The sequence below is a fragment of the Corvus brachyrhynchos genome, unplaced genomic scaffold (assembly GCF_000691975.1).
Source record: "Corvus brachyrhynchos isolate BGI_N302 unplaced genomic scaffold, ASM69197v1 scaffold236, whole genome shotgun sequence".
Classification (NCBI taxonomy): domain Eukaryota; kingdom Metazoa; phylum Chordata; class Aves; order Passeriformes; family Corvidae; genus Corvus; species Corvus brachyrhynchos.
This window is the reverse complement of record NW_008238660.1, coordinates 559,294-574,462: the sequence shown is the minus strand read 5'-3', so window position 1 is coordinate 574,462 and position 15,169 is coordinate 559,294. Positions and strand designations below refer to the sequence as shown.

At 54.9% G+C, this 15,169-nt stretch overlaps 1 protein-coding gene across 1 annotated transcript in view; it reads left to right on the top strand.

Annotated features, from left to right (window-relative positions):
• MYOCD (myocardin) overlaps window positions 1–15,169 on the top strand; it is a 219,993-nt gene that overhangs the window by 1,129 nt on the left and 203,695 nt on the right.

Here is a 15,169-nt window from a genome sequence, read left to right as displayed (position 1 = left end):
TGCAAAAGTGTTTTGGGAAAAGCGGGGAGGGTTCGGGGTTGAGCGCTGTGCGTTGCAGCCGCCGCTTCGCTCGGAGCCGTCTGGATCCCGCTTTGCTGTTTCTTGTTGCCTCTCACCGTTTCGGCTGTGAGTGTGGGGAAAAAAACACCTCAAAAGGCAGAAAAATTAAAGTGCCTTGTTTAGGATTGTGTGACCCGATCTCTCCTATAAAAGCCACTTGTCAGATGGCCCCGGGGACAGGAGCAGGCGGTGACCCCAGGTCCCCCTGGCCAACGCTGCTGTCTGGTGCTGCCTGTGTATTCTGGTGGTCCAGCTTGGAGGGGAAGGGAAATGCGGTTGTTGTATGGAGTGTTCAGGCTAAAAATAGTTTCCCTCTCGTGCTCCATCTGAATGGGCAGCCACATATGACTGTACATGGATTTGTCTGATAGTCCCCTTTCAGTGTAAGAGACAAAATATCTTAGTTATGGCTTTGTTCTTCAGCTAACAATGGGTAGCTAAAAATATCCGACTTTGTTCCACTCAATAAAGTTCTCTCAAGGGGAGACACTAACGTTACATTTTTGCCAAATCCATGCAAAACACAGCCAAAGAAAATGCACATTTTTGCCAACAACTTTTCATAAAACGAGTAACTAGCAGAAAACTCCATACTGTTCGGCTGTGCTGTCTGCTGTGCAGCATCCCGGGACTCCTGGCTGCCTCGCTCCCCGGGAGCATCCGAGGAGGGCGAGGCACATGGGGCTTCCTCCCACCCTCATCCTCCTCTGGGCACGCTCCAGCTGCTAGCCAGCTGCCAGAGCGTTTGGGCTCGGGCACAGGGTGAGGCGCTGCTGCCTGCTCGTGCCTGGCAGAGGGTGATTGCCTCACCCCTGCCAGTGCTGGCTGCTTGGTGGTCGCCGTGGTCTCGCTCCAATTCCCTTATTCCCCGTTTGAGGGCAGCCAGGGCTGGAGGCCGGCCAGGCCGGCCCCGTCCCGCTGTGCAGGCGCAGTGCTGGGGTTTGTGGGGAGCCTGGCACGGCTCTGCCGCGCACTCGCAGCCTGACAGGCAGGAGGAAAGCAGCAGAGACCTCACCGAGCTGGCACGGGCCCTGTGGGGAGGAAGGAGATGGACTCTCCTGCGCTCATCCCCATCTCCACAGAGGATCTCTCCCTCCCCACTGCTCTGCCTGAGTCCCTGGTGCCTTTTTTGCAGCCGCAAAGCTGGGAGCTGCTCACAAAAAGGCTGGGAGAGGCAGGAGAACCATCCCATGCTGTCTGTCTGTGGAGGCCAGCCTGCTCCGTGTGTGACAGTCCCTCCTGGGCAGAGCAGAGCGGGGTGAGCCCAGCTGAGGAAGCCCCTCTTTCCATGTCAGGGCTGGTCTGGACGAGAGAGCAGCCACCCTGCTGGCATCAGGAGCTTTTCTTTCCATTCCAAGTGGTCTGGATCAGCTGGAGCTTGGTTTGGTTTGGGCTGCACAGTGGCCCAGCAGGTGCTGGCTGAGTGGGACCAAGTCTTGTTTTACCTGTGCCCTGCATTGGGAAAAGTGGTTGAGCTTCTTCTGCCTTCTGTGGTACTGGAGTTTTCCAGGTTTTTTTGTCTCTCAATCATTCCTGTAGCTCTTCTCTGAACCCACTCCCATTTTCCAGCATCTCCCCTGTTATGTACACAATGGCCAGCAATGATTTCCCTCATTGTGCTCTCTCTCTCTGTGCTGTATTTGCTCTCCAACCCAGTGTCAGGTCCAGAGCTCCAACCCCATCAGTTTTCACTGTGTGCCCTCCCGCAGCTTTGTCCCCTCACTGCTTTTCTCCACTCCATTTTTCACGTGTCCATATTAAAACCCATCAGAATTCAGGGAGAGACATTCCAAAGGAGCAGGGAAGGTTTGGGTGCTGTGGCAGCAGCAGTGCCCTGGGCCAAGCCCTGTGCAGTTGCTTTGACGCCGGTGAGCAGCCGAGGGTGCAGATGGAGGAGGGACAGAGGCCCGGGGACATCGTGTGGCTCTTCCACACCTCATGGCTGAATGAAACCTCCCTCTGCATGGTGGTTATCCCACTCCTGCACTGCCCCTGGTGTGGAGGACCTGTCTGTGCTGGAAAGGCCGAGCTCCAAAGGTGGGATGCCCACCCCACACGTGGCTCTGGGGAAGAAGCCACGGCCCGACGTGATTCATGCAGCGTTTGCTGCTGCAGCATCCCCGGAATGTACCTGCTTTATTTCTTGGCCTTCTTGCCTGTTACTGGAGAGGAGCTCAGCTCGCACACCGGGGTTTGGATGACAAAGAGATCCAGCCCTGCTCTCAGGCTCGGGGGTGTCTTCTACCAGGACAAAGCCCCCCAGCTGCAGGGCAGGGACCTGCCGGGATGTTGTTCTGCCAGACGTGACACATGGGTGGCAGGGCTTTGTGTCACGTCCCCACCTCTGAGCCCCCAGCAGGGTGGATGTGCGTGTCCTCCATCACGAGCTGCCTGTTGGGCACGGTCTGCAGGTGTCCCCTGCTCTGGGGGGAGCTCAGTGGTGTCCCACAGTGCATGGTGGGGACACGGCTCATGGTGCCAGCTCACCTGTGGGCTACCAGCACAGACCCCTATGCTCACCAGAGCAGAGGCAGGAGGCACCAGACTCCTCTGCCAGCCTGTTCCCCACGGAGCTGAGCCTCCAAGCCCAGTGTGTGCCCCACAAGAGCAGCAGCCCTTGTGCCTCCCTGCCCTTCCCTGGCTCCCACAGGGCACACACTGCATAGACAAGACTGTGTTTAGGGAAGAGTCCCAGAGTCCACCTCCCCTGCCAGCCTCCTTCCCACGCTCTCCTCAAGGGCCCAGCCCACCCTCGGGACAGGGGGCCAGGGTGCTTCTGAACCAGAACTGCCAGGTTCCTTCAGGATTCTCTGGCCCTGCCTGTGTCCATCGTGCAGTGTGTCCCAGCCACAAGGCAGCCACCAGCTTGGGCTGTTGGCAGTGTCCTGGAGAAGGCACCAGGGAAGAGGACACACTGTCAGGGGCCTTTTCTGACTCACGTTGATTTATGGCCCAACCTCAAGCCAAAAAATTCACTCTGCTTGCACGGGCATTTTTGGAACAGATGCAGGGGGCTTACCAGCTGTCTCCAGGGGTTTCCTGGCTCTGACCTCTATTGTGACAGTGTGACAGCCACAAGCAGCCTCAGGATGGGGCTGCCCCCCCTCACAGCACTGGGGTGTGGGGTCTGCTGGTGCTCTGTAGAGATGGCAGTGGGACTGGGCCTGGGGGTGCTGGTGCTGTGGGTTGTGTCTCCCCTCCAGACAGAGCTGTGCCTTGTGGGGAGCAGCCAGTGTCCCAGGAGGGTTGGTTTTGGTAGGATATTGCCCATCACCCAGCACGCTGTGCACTGTGATTCCTGGAGCAGCCCTGGTGGGCTGGCAGGTGTGGGGTGCAGGAGCAGTCGGTGCCTTTGAAGAGCTGTGAAGGAGTGAAATGATCTAAAATAAAGTCTGGGCTAAAATGAGCGGGCTTTGTCACTCACCCCTCATGCTGAGCAGGACCTGCCTTCCCCAGGGGTGTGCCCAAGGTGCCAGGCACCTTCCCCTGAGCCCTCCGAGTTGTCATCCAAGTGCAGCATCTCACGCCCAGCATCTATGGCTCCCTGGACCAGTCTCCAGAACTTTCTTCTCTCCTTACAGTCTTCTAATCCTTTTAACTGCGGGGCTGGTTTTATCCTTTATGTGTTTTCTTGGGCCTCCCAAGGCCAAATCTTCCCCATGTGCTGCTTTCGCCACTGGAAGGGAAGAAAACAAAGTGGTTGTGGCCTGATGAGGGTGACTTCCTGGGGTGCTCTCACTTCAAAAGGCTTCTCTGCACTGGGGTGAGTTTGTGAGCAAGGGGGTGATGCTGTTCCCAGTGCATTGAAGTGGAAGGACTGACTTTGCAACTTTCCTGCATTTCTAGGAGCCAAACTGCTGCTGATGTAGGACAAAGAGCAGGAAATAGGGCTGAGCATCTCCTCACAGGAGCTGGTTTTGAGGCAGGGACTTGCTGAAACGCCGAGGGAGCTGGGGATGAAGGGCTGGTGAGAGCCCGGGGACCCCGCTGGGTGCGGATCCAGCCCAGCACACGCGTGTGCGTGCTGCTCCCTATCTGCACGGCGGGCTGGGCAGTAAATCACGGATCAGGGGAGATGGGCTGCCGGAGCAGGTCATTCTGCAGGGCTCTGACATGGCCCAGCCAGCTGCTGGACGGGGCAGAGGGAGTTGTTTAAGCACCAGCAGCGGCACACCCTGCCTCGGGTCCGACAGCTCATTCGCAGCGCGAGTAACAATAACATGCCTTTGCTGCTGACGGAGGGTTGTGATGCCATGTGGGATTTGCTCCCAGCTCAGGAAATGCTCCTGGAAAAGTCTTTTCCCTCCCAGAGTTATCAGGAGAGGCGCGAGTCCCTTCTGAAGCGGGAGGATGAAGAACAACTCCCCAGAGACGTGGCAAACTCTGCGGAACGGCCCCGCACGGCTGTTTGAGCTCCAGCTCAAAGGATCCCGCTGCCTTCTGTCCCTGCAAGGCTCGCAGGGCCCTATTCCCGCCCCACAAACAGCACGTAGGCATCTCCACGGTGGCTGTCATCGCCCTGCCGAGGAGCTGTCCCAGCGCGCAGTGCCGAGCCCTGGCCCCGGGGCTGACAGGCTGCTCCCTGCCCGGGGATCGCCCCTCGGTGCATCCCTGTGCCACGAGGCTTCCCCTTCTCGTCATCCCTGTGCCACAGGGCTTCTCCTTCTCTGCATCCCTGTGCCACGAGGCTTCCCCTTCTCTGCATCCCTGTGCCGCAAGGCTTCCCCTCTCTGCATCCCTGTGCCACAGGGCTTCTCCTTCTCTGCATCCCTGTGCCGCAGGGCTTCCCCTCTCCGCATCCCTGTGCCACAGGGCTTCTCCTTCTCGTCATCCCTGTGCCACAGGGCTTCCCCTCTCTTCATCCCTGTGCCGCAGGGCTTCCCCTCTCCGCATCCCTGTGCCACGAGGTTTCCCCGTCCCTGGCGGAGCACAGGGGACTGAAGCTGGGACATCGAGAGTGCTCTGAGGAGTGCTGCTCGGAGCAGTTAACCCATAGCATACAGGGGAAACAGATAAAGGATGTCTGAGCCTGGAGTGGGAGGCAGCAGCTCCTTGCAGAAGCGTGGGATGTGCCAAGAGCCCCGGTTTTGTAGCTGTACAAGAGCCTTGACACCAAGCCCGTGCTGGCTCTTCCTCTGGGGATTCTGCCCCGGGCAGGGCTCGGGGGGATCTGCTCCCCTGGGCTGCCTCCGGGGCCCTGCGGCCGCAGCACGCACACCCTGCCTGCCCAGCTCCACGGCCATTTGTCACCAAGAAATTTAACTTTCTGAAGTCTGCAAGCTTGCTAAGAATAAACTTAATAAATTTGTGAGCATATTTAAAGTGCAGCACTGCTCGCTGATCTGGCATTTTAATCTACTCATGAAACTATCCAGAGTGTTTGCTCAGCGTGTGGCCAAGTTCTGAAATATTTGCATGCTGCTATTGTCAGTACATCTCCTGACCCTTTGCAAAAGGATGGCAGGAGGAGAGAATTTATAAGAATCTTCCACTGGCGAAGGTAGCGGGGCCGTTCCTGCTAACACACTCCTAGAGTTATCTCCCTGAGATCATCTTCGCCTGCTGTTCCAATCCAGTGGATGAGGTACTTTTAAACAATGCAGCTGTGGTTTATCTTCTCCAGGGCTACATATCCTCTTCGGTGACACACATTCCTTGCAGGTCAGTTGTAAAACATGTTGGATGTTGGCACATGGGCAGCCGGAGCCAACCAAAGCCACTCTTTTTTTTTCCCCTCTTTCCACTCGGGAATGCCGCAAGAGCTGCAGGTTGGCCTGGCCTCTGCAGTGCCCAGCTCCTTCCTGCTGCTTCCCCAGAGGAGCAGGCAGGTGGGCAGTGGGAAGAGAGGCCTCGTGCAAGCCAGAGGAGGGTCAGAGCTGTGTGTAGGGGTCCAGGATAATCTGTCCCTGGATGCGTGCCTCCATCTGCCTGCATTAACTGCTTGTGCCCCGTGACCCAGGCTCCTCTGCAGCAGCGATCTGGCTTCTTCCCCATTTGTTTGTCTCACCACCCCAGTGTCACCACACATGATTTAATACATTTCCAGATCATTGATAAGGCAGTTGAATAGCCCAGGGCCCAGCCCTGAACCCCGGGGAGCTCCGTTTCCCCCCTCTGGGTGCAGAGTTCCCGCTGACAATCGCAGCTGGGACACCCCACAGCCAGCTTTTAATCTATTAAATATGGCCCGTGTTGATTGGCTATTGTTCTGGTTTCTTCATCAAAATGTAACAGTACCACGGCATCGCCTTGCAGAAGTTGGAGTGTTTTTTACCACCAATATTATTTTTATCAATCAAACTCGTAATTCCAGGAAAAGATGAATCTTAGTTTGACGTGCTCTGTTTTCTGTAAGTCTGTGTGAGCTAGCTTTAATCACATTTTTCTCACCTAAACTGGCCTGTGGCAGCCTTTGGAGGGGCCTGCCCAGAGCTGATGCCCGGCCTCTCCAGTGCCTGATTCAGCCAAACAAACACTGGTGAATGGGAGATTTCCTCTGGTGCATCTATCCCAAGTCTAACACAACCCACAGCCTCACCAGAGCTGTAATTATTCCCTTTACACTGGCAGAAGCTGCTGCTCCTTTGCTCAGGTTTGCAGCCCATACGTTGTCCTCAGCTCTTGGCTTTCCTTATCAGCTTTCTACAGCTTCTCACTTCTCATTCATCATTATCAGTTTCCACTTTCTTAAGTTATATATGGTTTTCTTATTTTTCACAGTTGTCTTCACTTCCCTCACTAGCCAGAGCTGTCTATTTTTTTAACCAACGTTGCCTTCTTTCTCAATTGTGGGATTGTGGTTTTGGGGCAACGCGTAAAATGTTTTTCAACAATTCCCACTTAGCATTCACATTTTTCTGATTAAATTCCTTCTCCCAATTGATTTGGTTCATAATTGTTTCCAGCTCTGTGAAACTGAATCGTTTTAGCATTAAGTGGATATATTTTCAGAACAGGGCTTCACTTTAAATATTCGCTGTATTGTCATTTTGCTTTTCAGTTAAATAAACTAAAGCACTCTTAGAGACTTTTGGCATGCATTTTAGGGTCACAGAACTGGGAAATGGAAATTGTTCCTGAGAAAAGTTGTTTTCATGATTTTTTTTTTGTCAACATGTATATTAATTTGAATAAACTGAGGCTTGTCTGAAATCCAGCAGCATGAAGATGGCATTGTCCCTCCTTTGGCAACTGAAAATTGAGGCATTAAGTCCAAAATTTTAGTTTTATTCTCCAAGTTTCCCCAACATTTTGTATTTGGCAATTAAAATCAGAAATCCTTCAGTCGCTTTGAGGTTTTCCAGATTTCACTGGAAATAAAACTTCATTTTTGTTTGTTTGTTTTTGTAGGAAAATTAAGTTTCTCTCTCAAATTATGAATTTGATGTCCCAAATACCACATTTCATTGACAAGCATTTGAGCAAGCTGTGGTAACTCGTTCTGGGGAGGATGCCCACAGCTGGAATGTCTCCTGTGGGTCACCCAGCTCGTGGCTGGCCTCCTCTGTCCCGGACACGGCTGCCACCCCTCACTCCCCATCCCGAGTAGTGGCTGGCCGGTGTTTTTATCCACAGAAGGACAGGGAGATCCTGGTGGGCAGCTTGTGCTGGTCCAGCAGCCAAACCAGCCTGGGTGGTGCAGGGCTGCTCATGCCCTCCTGTGTGATGTCAGTGGAGCCCAGCTGGGCAGGAGGTTCCAGACCTCCCTTTTCACGCCAGCGTGGTGTGTCCAGCAGTGCCCACAGGGGAGAGGGTAAGTCCAAAGAGGCTGCTTTGGGAGGAGAAGGCAGGAGAAGGAAGGAGAAGGCAGGAGAAGGAAGGGGAAAGCAGGTCAAGACGTGACAAGGGAGGTTGCTACATCTGGACAGGCAGTTCCCTACCCAAAACCCACAGAAAACTGTGAGGAGCAGGAGGAAGGACTGGTCACTCCCACCATGGGGCGGGATCTCTGCTGATTTCCAGGTGAGCAGATGAGACCTCAGCACAAGCCCTGCCTGTGCAGCCCCTGGTCGGAACCCTGTGGTTGGAGGAGCCTTTGTGAACCCCACACTTTCCTCCTGGCTCAGACACCTCCCGGCACTCTCGGGACCGGGGATTACAGGAGTTAACGCGTCTTGTCCTCATGAGTCACTTCTTCATTCCCACATTAAGCATCTGCAGTACCATTCAGTGGCTTTCAAGGACAGAAGGGACCATCTGCTCTGACCTCTGCATAGCAGACCAGGGACTTTCATCTGCTGGTTCTCGCATCCTGTCTGCAATGTGAGGTCAATAAAAAGCATTTCTTTTACACTGAGGTGCCCAGTCTTGAGTTAAAGCCTTTCTGCTGACAGCAAATCTGCTGCATCCCCAGCCAAGCTGGCCCAACTGGATCCACTGTGCTCTGTGTTAGAAGTGCACTGCAGATTTCTGTGCAGAACCTGGGCTCTGCCTGCCAGAGGAAGGAGCACTCTGCCAGAGAGGTCTCCCTCCCACGCTGGCGTTGCTGGATAACTGGAGACGCTCCCGCTGGCCTACGGAAAACAAAGCCCAATATTCCTGGGATTGCTTCTGGTTTTCTCCACATCTTTCAAGCTCCTTTAACACTCCCAGAGCCCAAGGCAGCCCAGGTAGGATTTTCCTCCAGCTCCCATCCTCCTCTTCTTCTTCTTCCTCCCCTGAGAGACCTATAAGATGTACACACACTTCTAAGGGCAGGATTTCCTTGAGGATGCTTCCTCATGGCTTCCCTGCTCCAGTCCCTATCTGGGAGATTTTACTGACCTGTCCATAATGGTCCATAATGGCCTTTCCCTCCTCAGCCACCTTGCCGAGTGTTGTTGTCCCCACCATTGGCCCTGGGCTCAGCAGCTGTGGGGCTCCCAGTCCTGGTGTGGACAGACTTGGGGGATCCTCTCACACTGGCCAGTTCCTCCAGGCCTCAGGGACTCCCCAGACCCCAAATATCAGCTGTGCCTGCTCATTCTGTGGGACAGCAACCCCCTTGGGGCAGCCTAAAAGCAAAGGCAGAGCTGGAGCGACGTGGTCACTCCTGGCTCCCTCATACCCTAAACTCAGGAGTCTCCTGGCTGACCCTAAGGAAGGAGCGTGTGAGACACGCTCCCAGGAGATCCCCCATCGCGACATCCAGGTCTGCTCCCTCTCTCCCCCTCTCCTCGCAGCCCTGGGTCACGTAACTCGTGCGCAGCACAGGCCAGACAGACTCTCTGGCAGACTCTCTGGCATCGTTTTTTCAGGCTTGATAAATGGGGCCAACTCCTCCAGATTGAACTCAAGAAAATACCATTATCTGCTGCGCAATGACTCAGAGATTGCATTGCAACATCTCGTTGGTAATGTCAGATCGCAGGCAACGATATTAAAAATGAGCATTTTACCCTGGACAGGGTATTAACTATGAAATTAAATCTGTATTTATTGCTTTTAGCCACGAGCATCCAGACCCTTCCAGAATAAATGTTTTCAGTTCCATGCAGGAAGGGTCTGTCATGTCCAGGCCAGACATTTCCAACCCACGTGCACCACCGGGATGCTGGGGAGCCGTGCCCTGTGATGTTATGGCAGATCCCATGAGCTCATCCCTCGTTTTGCTGGGCCAGTCTGACACACACAGAGCTCCACAGCCTTTTGTCTCTGAAGGAGTGCAAACACCAACAACTTGAATTTCACAGAATCGCAGAATCACACAACATCCCGAGCTGGGAGGGACCCACAAGAGTCATCGATGCCCAACTTCTGACCCTACACAGGACAGCCACAGGAGTCCCACCAGGTGCCTGAGAGCCTTATCCAAACACTTCTTGAGCTCCTTTGCCCTTGGCAAGTGCCTGAGCAGAGCAGGACTCGGCAGCATGGGGGTGGAGGGGGTGACTTGGGATGGGCTCCATGCCAGGACCATGGCTCCAGCCATGGCACCACGTGTGACAGGGCAGTGCAGGACTGTCACTGGGTTTCACACATGACAGGAGCCCCGTGACCCTGGCAGGGAGCGTGTGGCATCCCCAGGACAGGAGTCAGCATGGTTTCCCCAGCAATGGGAAGGCTGTGAGACCCCCCAGCCCTTCTCCATGCCCAGCAGCACTGTGTGTCATGGGTTTCCTTTTCCTGGGGAGAGAGTGAGATGCCCATGACCCCACCCTTTGCCATGGGAGAGATGCCTGGAGCCCCCAGGACCTCGTGCTGGCACTCAGCCCTCACCCAAGGTCACAGCAGCCCTGTGTGCCCCTGGGCACAGCCCTGGGAGGGCACAGACCTGCAAGGGCACAGCCCAAGCCTGGCTGGGCTGAGCAAGGAGAGGGAAAGGGGAACAGAGGTCCTGCCACAGCCAGCCTGGGGCAGCCAGGACACCAGCTGTGAGATCCTCTCTTCCTGGGCTGCAGGGTTTGATCCTCAACCTCCTCTTCCTCCTCTGCCTCTCAGTTCAGGAGCTTTTCTGCTGAACAAGAGGGTTTCACTGAAATGGCTGTTTTGAACAAAAAAAGCTCTGTTCTTGGGGGGATGGGGGGAATCAGCCAAGTGAATGCAAGTGTCAGGATCAAAGCCAGGTGGCTTTGTTTGAGAGCAAGTCGTTTATCAGTGGCATTTTTCAGTTGGGAACCAACAGAGCTTTAAAAGGATGGTGAGAAATGATGATGTTCAGTTTGATTCAGTTCCCTGCGTGTCATTTCTTTTCGCTTTTATTTTTTTATAACAAATGTTTGGAATGGCTCTTCGGTTGCGTTGAGCTTTTGTTCTGGATGAGCTTCTGGTGGTGCCTGGCTCTCTCACCAGCGTTCCCCAGGGTGTGTTTCCTGGACAGTGCGAGCCATGCTCAGCTGTGCAAGACATTGCCAAATACACCTGTAATTTCCAGACTGGCAGTCCATGATGAAATTCTGCCAAATTGGCTTTCCAGTGATGTTTCCAATGATACAGATCAGCTTGAAGGACAGCAAACACAGCCAGCTCCTCATTCAGAAGGTGTGTGGAGCTCTGTGGTCAATACTGGAAGGGGAAAGAAAAGAAAACACTCCCAGCTTCCGTCAAAAGTCAGCAGAGAGTGGTTTGCACTCCCAGCTCATGGCAGCACTCCTGGGATAGCAGCACTCCCGGCATGGGCTGGGAGCGAGCCCACGGTGGTGCTTTAGGGCGTGTGCCAGGGTGGCTGCAGGGAGGGAGCCCCGGCTGCACGAGGGGCCCCGTCCTGCACACTGCGGGTTTGGCTGCTGCCCGGTTCTCCCTGGTGCCACTGCTGCTCTGGGGGTGAGGGACAGGGTGCCAGCGAGCGCCTGGCCCCGCTGGGACGGCCCTGAGCCCCTTCCCTGCACCCTGACCTGGGTGGGGATCCCCGAGTCTGCCTGGCTGAGCCCAGGCCTTGCCTCGCTGTAACACCAGCGTGCAACGCATCCTGCTCCCGTTCCCACAGCCCTCTCTGCCTTTCACCCCATCAGCAAGCTGCAGCCACGGCTCTTGGCTTGCATTCCCACCCTCCTTCCTCCCGTGCAGCTTGGGGTGTCCGCTGTCCCCTGGGGCGTGAGCAGCTGTCCCCAGAACATCCCCCCCAGGCAGCAGCAGAGCTCAGGCAGATTGTCACTCATGTCCCTTGGGAGAGTGGGATGGGTCCGACAGATTTAAGGGCTTTTCCAAAAGAGAAAAATACAGAGCACATACTTGTTGTTAAACACAAGAATACTTAATTGTTGTCAAGTGTAAAAATCACTTTCTGTTGCGTTGTGCGAGCACGCCGCGGCCTCCCACGGAGCCTGCTGGCACCGAGCGCTCCTGACAGCTCTGCTGGGGCTGCCTGACCCCTCGGGAGAAAAACACCAGCGGGATGCACACCAGGGCCAGCCCTTCCGACGGGCCAGCACACCCTGCTCGGTGCACAGAGCTGGGAACATGCTTCCCAGCCCATGCCCGACTCCAGGGGACAGCTCAGTGCAGGCCCCTGGCAGGAGGCACTGATGGCCACCCTTGGGTCAGCTCAAACCCTCGGACCTCCACCAAGGGCTGCTGGAGGCTGAGGGTGGTTGCCCAGGGCAGCCAGGGGTGCGACCAACAGGCCCCTGTGGTCATTAAAAGCACCTGGGCAGAGCAGGCTGACACTGTGGTGTCACCAGACATGTGGTAGTGATGAAGATGGTGAAGGGCTTGGAGGCTGAGGGAGCTGGGCTTGCTCAGCTGGAGCAGAGCAGACTGAGGGCAGAGCTCAGCGGGGGCTGCAGCTCCTTCTGAGCTGCAATCTCTGCTCCCTGGGACAGGGACAGCACCCAGGGAGTGGCTGGAGCTGGGCCAGGGCAGGCTCAGGCTGAGATCAGGGAAAGGTTCTTCCCCAGAGGGTGCGGGGCCCTCCCCAGGTTCCCCAGGGAATGGGCACGGCCCCGAGGCTGCCAGAGCTCCAGGAGTGTTGGGACAGCGCTGCCAGGGATGCCCAGGGTGGGGTTGTTGGGGTGTCTGTGCAGGGACAGGAGCTGGACTGGGTGATCCTGGGGGTCCCTTCCAGCCCAGGAGATTCCCTGATTCTGTGATTCTATCCTGTAATTCTTCATGCTGGGCCACCAGCCTGCTCCAAGCACAAGTCCAGGGCTGTCTCTTGGCCAGCTCTACCCCAGAGCTCTCCAAAATGTGCCTGTTGTCCAAGTTTGGGGGGCCATGTGGACAGGGCACCCCTTCCTGAGGGGACAAACTCCAAGGGGAATTCATCACCTACAGAGATTGGGTTGGAAGGGACCTTAAAGACCCTCTAGTCCCAACCCGCCACCACAGGCAGTGGATAAAGGATCAGAAGGATGCCATTAACCCCTTGAATGCTTTCTCAGCTGGTTGTTTAGGAGTGTGTTAAGGTACCACCAGGCTCATTTGGAACTGTGTGTTTCCTTAGCATTGGCCAGGTCTTTTAGGAGTTTAACCAGGAATTTCTTTTGCTTAAATGGCTGTTTGGGGAGTGAGTACTCCTGTCTCATACAGTATTTTACTGTGAATTATTGGGATGTACTTTCAGTGCCATAGCACTGTGTGGCTTTTGTCTGATTTTTGTACTGATTAAAATAAAAAGAAATCTCATTGGTACATTAAACAAGAAAGGTGAAGGGAATTCTCCTCCAGCAGGACATCTCCATGTGCTGATCTAACTTTCTGAAGCTGTGAGGACCAAGCTTGCATTTCCAAAAAAGAGTGAATATGGCAATTTCATTGATCTCCAGAGCAGAGCAGCTCCCACATGGCCTGAATGCCAGCGAGGAGGAGAAGGGCATGGGCAGCACCTGGAGTTTGCAGTAGGATGTGTCCTGCTGGTGCAGGACGTGGAGAGCTGCTCTTCTCACAAGGGGTCAAAGACCATGGCCTGGAGTGAAACGTCCCCAGGAGGTGCCTCTGGCTTGGTTTGACATCCCTGTGCAATGAATGGCTGGGAAAACCAGACAGGAGGAGAGGTTTCAGCAGTCAGCTCGAGTGGACCAGTTCCTGCCAAACTTATCTCCATAAAAAAGAGACTCTGTGATCCAGATCTGATACCAGCTCTTGATGTGTGGCTTGGAGCCAGGCATCCCTCAGGGCTGGCCCGAGCAGAGCTGAGAGCTGGGGGGAAAGGGCGAAGTAAGAAACCCCACCTGAACTGGCAGAGGGTCTGCAGAGACTCAAGTGACGAACGTGGCTGAGTATCAATGAGGGGTTCCAGGATAAACTTGCACTGAGCAAGCAAATAGTCACTCTGTTGGGGTTGGAGATCAGTGGAGGAGGCCAAAGACTCTCCAGAGTCTTGGAGTTTGCCACAGATCCCAAATCTTTTCTGGCAGAGACTCACCTGAAAGGGAGGGAGCTGCGAGGGAGGGAGATGGACGCTGGTTGAGATATGGAACCATGCCTGTTATTGATGGCCAAACCCTCACACGGGTCCTGGCCAGGCAGTCCTTGAGCAATTAGAAGAAGTGATATGTCCTGTCTGTAAAGCAAGAGGACTGGCAAGAAGGCAAAAATTAAGAGAAGCCGAGGAGTTAGGTGCTGGCACCTTCAAAACTCACCATTTAAAGGCCCTTTCTGGTTTGCAGGGCTGGTCCAAAGCTGACGGCTGAGCTGAGGGAGGAATGGCCCTGCCAAGGCTGGGACTTCCAGGCTCCTGTCACCACCTGGGACCGTCAGAGCTGTCTCCAGCCCAGGCACTGCTGCTGACAGGGCTGCTTTCAGTGAGGTGAAGAAAATATAAACCTGATCTAGTGTCCACACCCCGCAGGCAGATCCTGCAGGTCACTGCATGGGCATTCCCAAGCAGCAGCCTTGAGGACTCAAACGCTTTTTTGCCTCCACAGCCCAGAAATGTCACACTGGGAATTCTGGAGGTTTATAGATTCTTCCTGGATGTATCTGGGCTCCCCACACACGGTACATCCTTAATTCCTGAGGGGGATGAGATCTCCCTGCAGGGTGTGCAGTGGTTCCCTGAGGATTCCAAGTTTCCAACTGTTCCCCAACCCCGCATCCTGGTCAGTTTTCCATCAGAATGCTGCATCTACTCTGCTTTCTCACCAGTTTTTTTCTTGCCCTCTCCCTTCTTGTGCCCAGGCCTGCAGAAATGGAAAGGGAAGGGAATCCTGGTGGCTGAGCAGAGGAGGAGGGAAGGCAGGATCAAGCATGCTGTGAGGGGTTGGATTTGCCTGTTTTCTCCTCTTCTCCTGCCTCTCAGTCCCTGAAGAGCAGAGTCATTGCTCCTCCTGCATCATCAGCAGCATTTTGCTTTTGCCCAAGGGACGGGGCCATGGGAAAGCTTCATGTTAGGAAGAGTCAGGCTGAAACAAGGAATGGGATGAGGGACTTGTTTGCCGCTCAGCTGGTGTACATTTGCCACCTTTGGGTGGTGCAGATCATCAGGAAGGTTTGAAGTCTACCCTGAGATTCCCATTGCTGCTGGCTCGGGATTAACCTGGAGCTTTTCTGCCTCATTTCTTGGAGTTGTTGATACTTCTCAGTCTAGGATGAATTGAGTCTGGCCCCAGAAGCCTGTCTGGTTCTGGCACGGCATCCCTTGTCCAGCAGCCCAGCAGCCCTTAACTCCAGCGGGAATTGTGAGGTGCCGCAGGATGTGGTAGCGAGGCTGCGTCCACTGACCCATCCATTAATCCAGATCTTTGCCTTTCCT